Source organism: Enhydra lutris, unplaced genomic scaffold (assembly GCF_002288905.1).
Source record: "Enhydra lutris kenyoni isolate GAN:26980312 unplaced genomic scaffold, ASM228890v2 scaffoldscaffold1, whole genome shotgun sequence".
Classification (NCBI taxonomy): Eukaryota; Metazoa; Chordata; class Mammalia; order Carnivora; family Mustelidae; genus Enhydra; species Enhydra lutris.
In genome coordinates, this window is record NW_019154085.1 from 63183465 (window position 1) to 63194686 (window position 11222).

An 11222-nucleotide genomic window follows, 5' to 3' on the forward strand; every position below is an offset into this window, starting at 1 on the left:
TCACCACATTTAACCTAGTCTGCCTAAATTTCCTTGGAAAATTTGCAGCTTGTGAACTGAGTTGCTAGATATAGGATGGCCCCTATTCACCCTGAATTGCTGAGCAATGGGTTATTTGAGCCACACCTGGATCACTTGGGGCTCAGCTGTGGACAGGCACTGGGCAGCGGCACCCCCCAGGCTACCCACAGTCTCCTGTACCTGCTCATCTATAGTCAGATAAGAGACAGACTTGTCTACTTGCTAGGGGTTGCTGCAATGAAAGAACCACTTTGTCTCAGGATTTTCCAAGACCCTTGAAAAATAAGGAAGCACAGAGCCTGATACACTTTTTTTTTTTCATGTTCTACACAGTCTCTTTGATAGTCTTTCACATCCTGGTTGTTATCATTACATCAAAGTAACCTGTTCCACCTCTCTGTGGGGAATAGCAGGTTGAAGAGGCAGGAAAGGGCTCCTTCTGGGTCTCTACCTCTTTAACATATATGGGATGTGATATTTACACTGCTCCCCCACCCCCTTACTCTTTCTGCAACTAAGCAAATACAGAATGTGAATCTTCTCATAACTTCAGCAGTGGTGAAACTCAGAGCTCATTTGCCCTACTTCACATGGTAGTTGCTGTCCCAGAGGACAGCACTCCCTTTATCCACATCTTCATCAGCCCAGAGTCTCCTCTCTAGGGCATCACAAGAGAGTTACCTTTCCATGAAACATCTATTGCTTTAAAATTCTGTAGCTCTGATTTAGTCGAGATCCTGGCAGGAAATAGATGTTACACTCAGAAGCCATTCCGCGAAAATAATTTAATGGAGAAACATTTTACTATGTAGCTTAGATGGTTGACAAAGCACTCAGGAACTAGTGATGGAGAGACTCTGTGCTACCCCTGGGTCTTAATGGATAAGAGAAAGAAACAGTGGCACCAGATTCTACAGAGAGCAGAAGTCTTGGAAAACCCAAGCAGGAGGTTTACCAGAGACAAATGCCCCCACTTAGGCTAGAAGGTGGGGTGTGGTGGGAAAGATTCTCTGGTTCCTACTCCTGACTGCCTTGGACTCAACCCAAAAGAACCCAGAAGACAAGGGTTTCCAGATTGTGTCTAACTATGGAGAGCAGCTGTTGGGGCTGCAGGTCTATTCCCTGACCCACCCATTGTGTCTCTGCTCCCTTCCTGGGCTTGGCACTCTTCATTTCCTGCTGGGGCAGCCCCTCTTCTGCTGGAGTAGCTTTCGCCAATGGCTGTCCTTGGCATGTGCACCTTCAGACCTCCCCATTGCTGCATGTCCCAGCCTCATCATCCCATTTTGGCTCCCCCGAACCTACTCTGTGTAGAGTCCCTTCACTCCCACTGTCCTGATTTAAACTTCCTTTCCTTTGAAAGCATCAGGTAGATGATTTCTAAGTTCTATCAGATGTGAAGGGCTGGTGGGAAAGGGGGGGAGAACTGTGTATCTCATAGTATGTATCTCTAGTATGTGGTAGGTATGCAGAAACATATTGCTATTCAAACATGACCATTTTCAAATCAAGTCTAATAATGATTTAAGAGGAATAATAATTAAATATGACAGGACTTTTAAAGTTCACAACAGCGTAATAAAGTAGGTATCATTATCATTATTGGGATTTTATAGATGAGGAAATTGAGACTCAGAACAGTTCAGTAACTTGGCTAAAGTCACACATAGGAGGATCTCCAGGTAAGGGGCTGATTAAATGTGGTTTTGAAACCAACACTCTATCTTCCAAGTACCCAATCATAGCCTAAGTTCATATTGTCTGGTTTCATATAAAACTCTTGGCAATATCACATTATTAAAATCAAGATGGCAAGTCTCTGGGACCGAAGTTCAAAAGCAAACAAAGGGGAGAGGACATACCCGCTCCTCGCAGAGCTAGGTTACAACACACATGCTCACATGGACTGTGATAGAGGAAAGGTATTTCTATATGCAGCCAGCCCAAGAGAGTTTTTAGGTGTACGGTAGATCTACAGACTGGATTTCTGTCAAACGTGTTGGGGGGGTGTCATGTGACAGGGTGGGAGGGTGGCAGATGGCAGTTCTTCCTTCTTTTTGTTTTGAATTCTTCAATCTGCCACAGAATGTGAAAGAGTGGATCTATGTTTGGAACTATTCTCACCAAGTCAACAAATAAACTAAGTACACGGGGAGTGGAGTGGAGACGCTTGCTTCAATCTGGCAACGCCTGAGTTTCTAGAAGTCAACATTTGTTAAACATGGAGAGCCTCAGAAAGCAGAACGGCTGATCTTGAGCATTTGACAATAAGTCTGCTCTGGCCAAGCCTCACGTTGCAAACCTCATACTTGATGAGGACTCCTTTTCTCAGTTCATTTTCTGAAAACAAGTGCTTTCTGGCTCTGCTTCATATTTGGGAAGACACAAACCACACCATATTTGGGAAGACACAAACACCTGATACTCTTAGTTTTGAAACCCTGCCTGTCAAAATGTGGCAGTGGGCTTGCTGCATGAGCATCTCTTGGGAACTTGTGGAAATGCAGAATCTGGGGCTTTGCTCCTCTTTGCTGAAGTAGAATCTGAATTTTAACCAGACTCCCAGGTGATTTCTGTATGCATTAAAGTTTGAGAATCCCTATTGTAGAGGGTAGGGTCGGCAATGACTGTCACAGAGGTTCAGCTCCTAAGCCTGACCTCTTCCCTCTGCACCCATACCATGTGAATCAGCCACTGCTCCTCCCACTGTACCCTAAGAATGCCCACTCTCTTTTGGAAGGCACACTTGTCAGGCCTACTGGAGACAGGTACCTCTCCCCTCTTCTACCAAGAAAATTCCTAACCTACTCTTCAAGTAACATTTTGCATGTCACTTGACCTGTTTGATTTTAAAAATCAAAATTAACTTTCCTGTTTCTCTTCCTCCAGGGCCATTCTGGAGAAGCAATCATGTTAACAATTTCTTTTGAATTTGTCTGAAATTACTTGTGTTTATCCAAGCATCTGAAATATATGTTTTAGATATTTTTTCCAGAAATGACATCATACTATCTATTGATGTACACTTTGTTTGATTTACATATTTTATTTCAAATTTTCCCTGTTATTATGTAACATATGTTACAAACATTATACATAGTGTATCTCAATTTTTTCCCTTGTTATTATGTAATGTGTGTTATAAGGTAAAGAGTATTTTGGTATGCACATAGATGGATACACTAAAAATCTATTTAATCAGTCTTCAAATGATAAGTACTTAGGTTATTTCCAGTGTTTTGGTTTCATTTGTTTTGTTTTGCTGTTACTTCAAACAATGCTGGTGTCAACACCACTTTCCAAACATTTTCCCCACTTGCACAAGTTTTTCTGTGGGAAAACTCATCTTAGGAAATGGCTCAGTTGAGTGGAAGGGCATGGGCCTTTTAACTTTGGTAGATATTGCTAAGCTTCTCTCCAAAGGCATGTCATCTTTTTACATTCCGGCAACAGCTTAAGAGACCCGTTTCCCACACTTTTGCCATCATCAGGAATTATCAAGCTTTTTTCTTTGTTAACTGGAAAGTGATATCCAGGCCAAGTCTTGACTTCGCTGGGAGTTTCCCATAGGAGTCTATTAGGAGAAGCACAGAGATGTGGAGAAAAAACAGAAGGTATGTTCCAAGAAGAGGAGATAATGTGTACAGACAGATGCAAGGTTGGGTCTGTAGAAATGGCTAGAGTCTGGAGGGGTGGGCAGATGCCAGACCACACAGGTCCCAGCACACCTGCTGCAGAAGGAAAGACGGAACCCTGCTCACGAGGAGACCAGGAAAGGATAATGTCAAGAAGCCAAAACTGAATATTCTCCTTTTGTTTCCACCAGTTTAAGGGAACCATCTATTTGCTCTAAGGCTACTGACAATATTATTAGTGTCCTCATAATTGGCTTATTTGCTCCTAAAGCCACTTCAGACAAGGTGGATGGATGTGTGTGTGGGGGCGGGGGGAGTGGGTGGCTCATTGCCAGGAGGACACATTTAGCGAATCTGAAGACCAAAACATTTCTTTCAGATGTCCTGATTGTGCTGACTGATACACAGTTTTCTCTGATGTTTTCACTAGAAACTGTACTTTTGAAACCAAAACACTCTTACTATTACTGCCATGTTCCTTTCTCCCAAATTAAATCATCACAATGTTATCTTTAGGAAGTTTCATATAGAAGATTGATACCTGTTCTATTTTTCTTTGCTTCCCAAAATGAGAGAATCCCAATAGAACACTGATAATTCTTTTAAACATCCTATTTCACTGTTTCACTTCTTGGACATAAAAAATAAAATAATGTCACTTTATCAGAGAACTATAATTTCATTTATAAAACCCAAAAATGATTAATTTTTCATAAATCAGCTGATTTAACAAATTCCAGATTATGAGACCTATGCGACTAATGATGTATTTTAGGATAAATGATTAAAACAGCAACATTAAAAGTCACTTATTTTTCCTTATTTATCAATGGATACATGAAACAGGTCTAGCAAATCTAATCATCTTGGAATTGGTTGCTATATAGCTGACCCCATTCCAGAGTTAATCCATTTACACAGAATATTGGAATTAGAAAAATACCTGAGGCATTACTTAATTTAGGCTCTCAGTTGTCAAAGATGTTTCCCTAACTTGGTAGAAATGTGTTTGTCTTTATCTTTAGGTCCAAATTGTTTTTCAAGATAAATTAAATCAGCATAATTCTAAATTTTTTTCTAGTGATACATACTTTTCCTCTTAATAGTTGTTCCTTCTATTCTGAAAAAAAAATTCCACATTTCCTAGGCTTTTCAAATCTCTCAAAGGATTATTTACCTCGATAATATAATCTTTTAAGAACAGGGGCTGACAGGGACAACTGGATGGCTCAGTCGTTAACCATCTGCCTTCAGCTCAGGTCATGATCCCAGGGTTCTGGGATCGGGCTCCCTGCTCAGCGGGAAGCCTGCTTCTCCCTCTTCCACTCCCCCTAGTTGTGTTGCCTCTCTCCCTGTGTCTCTCTGTCAAATAAATAAAATCTTTAAAATAATAATAATAACAATAAAGAACAGCAGCTGACCAAAAAAAAAAAAAGAGTAAAAATGCTGGACACATGGTTGGCTAGTTATCTTAGGATACTGCATTTTTAAAAGTATCTTTAAGGGCGGCATAAGCATAGGTAACTGTACATTCATGGCTAGCCTCATCCTGTCTCTTCACCAGATCTTGACTCATAAGTGCTTTGAACATCAGTCATTGAATCCAGCCGCTTTGAGTCCCAGAGCCTGCACTAATACCAATGTCTAGTTGCTCAAAAGAGATGGAGAGGACTCCTTGAGACAGCCTGATATATTTAGAAGCAGATGATGCCAAATATAATTATAAACTATTATATTCTGAACACTTTCAGTATGTGAAAGAGACTACTTGATATACATTATCTCTTCTAAATTCTGGACAGGAGATAGGATGATTCTTGCTTGAGAGCTGAAGAAACAGATTTTCAGAGAGGTTTAATAAATCGCCTGTCATCACAAAGCTAACCAGTCGTAAAGAAAGGGATGGACTGACAACTTGCACCCCTAACTGTCCTGAGTTAGGATGTAGGTTGCGCACCTCGGATATCGACAGAAGACTGTAACATTGAGCTGAGTCACAGCTTCCAAAAAAAAAAAAAAAAAAGTGGAATTTACATATACTATCAAGTCATTTGGAATTCACTGTATTTAATATGTGTTTAAATTATCTTCTATTATTGAATACTTTTTTTCTGAATATTCTAAAATGGAATATGTATGGTGGGTGACAGGCGGCATCTACACTTAGGGTGGGAAGCATTTAGTAATGAACAGAATTGTGAAATCAATATGCTACACCCCTGAAACTAGTATAATACGGTGTGCCAACTTCACTAGTAACAAAATGGAATAGAAGATCTTTCAAGTTTTGACTTCCTGGGTATTTACTTTAAGCTCAAATAGAATTGGAAGTGACTGTGTGACTCTGGTGTTGGGAAACCAGTATTTTAACACAAGACTTTCTACTTGATGTTGGAAATAACTTCACTTTGTAAGTCTGAGAAAGTCTCTGTATCAAACCGAAAGGTTTTTTTCTTAAGATAAATAAAGAAAGTAGCATGAATGATTGAGTTGCAAAGAGCTCCAAGTGTATGGCAGCCTTAAATGAACCTACCCTTCTGCTTTTGGGAATTTGATTTTTAATTTCGATTTTCCATCCTGGATCTCATTTGCAAGTTGCTACTTAATTGACTGGGGTGAATAATGTTATGAAAAGCACAAAATATAAAGGAACAAGGTAGCAATGATCATTATTCAACACCCATTCAACAAGTATTTACTGAGGCTCAGTATATGCTCAGTGCGGAGCCACAGTGCTGGGTGCAGCAGTGAGAAGAGATGGCCTCAGGGCAGATGGCCTGGTCAGTGCAGAAACTCTGCTAAAACCCAAGTTTTGGTTAGATTGAATTCAGTGGCATCTCTTAAGAAGGGGAACAATCCCATCCTCTTGGAGATTTTGAGAGCATTAAGTGCCATAATACACATTACGGTAGCGTAAATGCTGTGTTGAAATCATTCTGTCAGTACTTAGTAATACATATAAAGAACAATTAACTAAACCTATTATATACAAATAAGTCAGGGAAAATGTATGAATCCTAGCAAATACAGCAAAGAATTGGTAGCATACATCCACCCTTATACTCCCTGAATGACTTTAGAGCAGAGAAAGACTCTTGAAATAAGTCTTTATCAAAAAACACTTTGAAATTATACTCACCAATGTGTTCAAACTACATACACTATTGAGTCTTGCCTTATGGAATAGTGGGAAGAGAAGAAGATTTGGCATCTGAAGATCTTCAGTTTCATTTTCTTATCTATAAAATGATAATAGGAATGGGACCTATCTATAGGGTTGCTATGGCTCTCAGAAAGGATCATGTCCATAAAATAACTTGGAAATACAGATATAATCATTCAAATATAAGCCATTATTTTTGATTAATCAAGATATAGCTGTCTGACGCATTTTTTATATCCACGTTTTAGATTAAGTCCCTTAATTCACAAATATCTTAGGATACAATTTGAGTTTGTAGTACATTGTCCTAAAAAGAATTTCTAACACTTGGGAAAAAATATGCGTGTGTGCATGTGTGTGAGAGTGGTGTGTGGCTTATCTACTTCTACCATGCATATCAGTTCCAGAAAATGTTTGGACTGAACTGCTAAATTGTTCGAGGCAACAAGCCTTGGGAAATATCATTAAAATTCTGAGATGCTAGCATGCAAATGTGTAATCTTAAGGGCCAAGAGTTCTTATTCAGTATGACTTCCAAAGACATGTAAATGAACTTAAAGTAGATACCCGTTCCAGTCCCAAGACTTTATGATTTTATGATTATATAATATAACCCCAAAAGCCTTCCATGAAGGGAAGATGGTTCTAAACTGGAGACCCTTGATCTTCTAAGCTCTTTGACAGATCTGGGCATTTATATGTGATATATATGGATATAAAAGCCATGGAAAGCTGGTTTGCTATATACACTAGAGGGGGAATTTGGAGCTCCCAGAACACTTTGCAAGAACAGGGTGATGAGCAGAGATGGGAGAGAGAGGAAGAATGAAGGGAAGAACTCAAATCTTAGTGAAATCTATCAACCCCAAAGATGATTGGTGTAGGAAAATCTCTGGTAGAAACTCATGACAGATAGAATCTAGGTCACTTTTTAAGAGTGATGAGGTAGCATACACGGAACCAGGACTCCAGGATACAGAGGATGTTACAAGATTTTAAGTCCCTGAAATGCTGAAGAAGGGTTTTGGACTTTCACAGACTGTGGAACTGGTATTTGAACAAATTACACCTAGACTTTCAAGGGGGCAAAGAGGCCTCAGCTTATTTGTGACTTACACAAAAGAGACATACATCTATTTATTTTATGAAATTTGAAACTGCCTGCTTCCAAAAGAAAAAACAATACATTTGTTGGACTGTTTCATATACTATAGCTTTACAAAGGGGAGTTAACCTAGACCAGCACATCTCAGATTTGAAGATGTGGGGAAAGGATGGGGTGGGAATGAGGAGGTGGGAGGGGCGAGCTTGCCCTCAGGGGAGATGTGTTCATGTCTAGAAATATTGGGGTTGTCACAATTGAGGGTTGCTAGTGGCACCTTGAGGGTAGAGGGCAAGGATGTTGCTCATTGTATGATGTACAGAACAGACCCCATAATGGAGACTATCTGACCGCCAACGTGAATTGTGCTGAGCTGAGAAACCCTGACATAGGCCAACCTATCATTTCACAAATGAGAAACTGAACATCAGAGAAGGTCAGTGACAGGTGCCAAGTGACACAGTGAGCAAGAAGTCCTTGCCTCCTCAAGAGCTGGAAGGGATAGGTCCTTCATCGTTTCCCACCATACCACGTGACTTCTAAAAGCTAAAAATGGAACTGCTGAAACACAAAGCTTCTTATGGACAAATTTAGGCTGAAGATGTACTAAACACTAGCATAAGTCCTTAAAACATAGTACTGCTTACATTGAGAAATCTGGTACACCAGAAAAATAGAGAATTCAGTTACATAACATACATTTGACTGTATGTAGTGAAAACTATTTTCATGATATTTAACCCAAGTTCTACCCAGGCTAGTGGTTCTCAGACTTTAGCATGCTTCACAGCCACCTGCTGGACTTGTTAAAAGACAAGTTGCCCCCCTCAGCCCCTGAGAATCTGCATTCCTAACAAGCTTTCAGCTGCTGCTCCGGGTACTCAGGAGACCACGCTTTGAGAACCACTGGCCTAGCATTTGGTAGCTACTCAATTAATGTTGGCTCAATATCATAAGCATTGAACAATATAATCTCACCAAAAAATGTAATCTCCCTTTGGCGTAGATTAATTACTAATGCTACTTCACACTGAGAAGAAAATCATCTAGAGACGGCAGAACCAAAACTAACTTTAGCCTCATTTAACTCATATCTTTTACTTTAGAAATGAACAAGTGAATATAACCATTTAAGTTCCATTAACAGAGAAAAGAATCCCTATTAAAAACAGATTTTGAAACAAAAATCATGTATAGACATCTGAGCACTGACAGTGTTATCGTAAAGCTCTATGAACTGAAGATTGTAAGTATGACTGAGTACGTATGCATTGTTTTTCACATTCTGTGTGTGAGGATTATTCTGGATGCCAAACTGAGTAAAGCCTGGTCTGATTGGGGCTCTTATGCCAAGCTAGGTCTATGGGGAAAATGCCTATTGACATTAGTAATATAAAAATCAGGCCCTGAGGGACCGTAACTGTCTCTTCAAGTTATTTGGGAAAACACGTACATGTTTAATCAATTAAATATAGCATAAAATGATAAGCAATATATTCCCGACATAAATAATCAATGTACTACTGTTAATCATTATTAACAGAGTGAAAGGTACCCAGAAGGAAATTTATTTTGGCAACATTCATTTGCGTTCCTTTAATTTAATGAAAAATAATGTAAGAAATTGCAGATTCTTAAAAACTACCTGTTTGCCTAGTGATTGAGTGTGCTGTCATTGATTACCCCGTGCCGGTCCTCATTTATGGACACTGAATATTCAGCCTCCCATTTACCACTTTAACATCACGAGACACTTTACACAGCCTTTATTTTCCTAACTCATGACATCCTGTCCGAAGCACTGAACTTCTCCTGCCAAGGGCACCCAGGAAGCCGAACCCTCTCAAATGTGCTGCTCCTGTCTGGAACTTTTTAAATACCCACCCATCTTTTAAATTAGGTGCCATCTGTTGTATCAGGATCTCTGGTTAAGTCTTATTAAAATTCCTTGCCAGTATCACACCGCTGCTGCAGTCTTACCCTGCTACTTCTCCAGGCTTTTCTGCAGTGTTCCGTAAGAGCCTGCTCTCCTAACGAATTCCCGGACCAGGACCCGGGGTGAGAGTCTAAAACAGAATCAGTGCTATGCTGTTTCTAATTTTACTCACAGAGTGAATAACTGTTCATGTCCAATCTGGGATCATGCCTCCACGTCCTCTGAACACAGCACAGTCTGAACCAGAGCAGTTAGCCCGGCATCAGCAGGACCAGCTCGTATCAAATGGCGCTTTTACTGCAGGATTCACCTTGGAACAAAGTAGGCAGGATTTATTATCTGTTGAAGTCACATCACTGCCAGGTTATGACGCTTTCACTCTCATATAGTCACAAACAATCACCACAGAAGACAAACGTGGGAAAACATCAAGCTTATTTACAAGGAAAGCAAATTTGCCATCAGACAAGGGCAACAGAACAGCCAAGGACTGCAGTAAATCTCTGAGAGCTAATAGTGCTTTCCAGCAACACCTCCCAGCAAATGGATTGTATTCAGAGTTTAAACAGCCACAGCAACATTCATTCCTCGATGGCTAGAGAAGGTGCTTGATAAGCAAATCCTAATTTATGATTCATTTACTCCCTGAGCGTCTTAAAACTAGGACTGCTACCAGACTTCCTATGCTTATTCAAGCATGCTGACAAAACTGGACTCCCTTAGTAATTTCTCTCGGCACCTCTCAGCATGGCTGACGGGCATCTGCCAAGACTCGAGCATACAAACCACTGAATCATGCAAAAATATTTACCCCCAAAAGATGTAGTAAAAGCTCAGCTTCCTCCAGCTTCCATAGTCCCTGAAGTGTTAATCTGAAGGAAGAGTTCCATGAGTTTTCACAGGCCAGCAGTGTGTCTCCTACACTTGACCTAGACAGCCTTACATAACGAAGCGTCGGGGCTGGGGAGCTCACTGAATGTCATCACCAGCAAGAGGAAGAAGTATTGGCGGCAGCAGGCAGACGGGCAGGCTGGGAGTTTGCATGGGAATCATGAAATCTTGTCTTTCTCTTTTGAAATGTTTCGGAAGGAGAGTTAAGAATAGCTCGGAAACTGGTCTTGTTGTTTTTGTGGGAAGAATGACCAGAAGCATAAAAGCTAAATTTTGCAGCAAGTGCAAGGCACCGCTCTCAGTGCTTGCAGTAAAGCTAACAGAGTGAATGGCTGTCTGTAAAGTACTGAGCCATGACAACTAAGATGAAGGGAATGGTAAAGCAGAGTAATGACTCAAAGCTGCCACCGAGAGCTTCTGTCTACCTTTAACTCATTGTGGTGAGTAGAGGGGAATATGTGTCTGTGTAATAGA

The 11222-nt window shown here is 40.4% G+C and overlaps 1 protein-coding gene across 1 annotated transcript in view; it reads right to left on the reverse strand.

Moving 5' to 3' along the window:
- LOC111149777 (sodium channel protein type 1 subunit alpha) overlaps window positions 1–10901 on the reverse strand; it is a 145481-nt gene extending 134580 nt beyond the window's left edge. Inside the window, exon 1 of the mRNA XM_022507393.1 lies at window positions 10669–10901. The gene's annotated coding sequence lies outside the window, so the exon portion shown is untranslated. The remainder of the gene's footprint in view (window positions 1–10668) is intronic.
- Window positions 10902–11222: the final 321 nt, after the last annotated feature.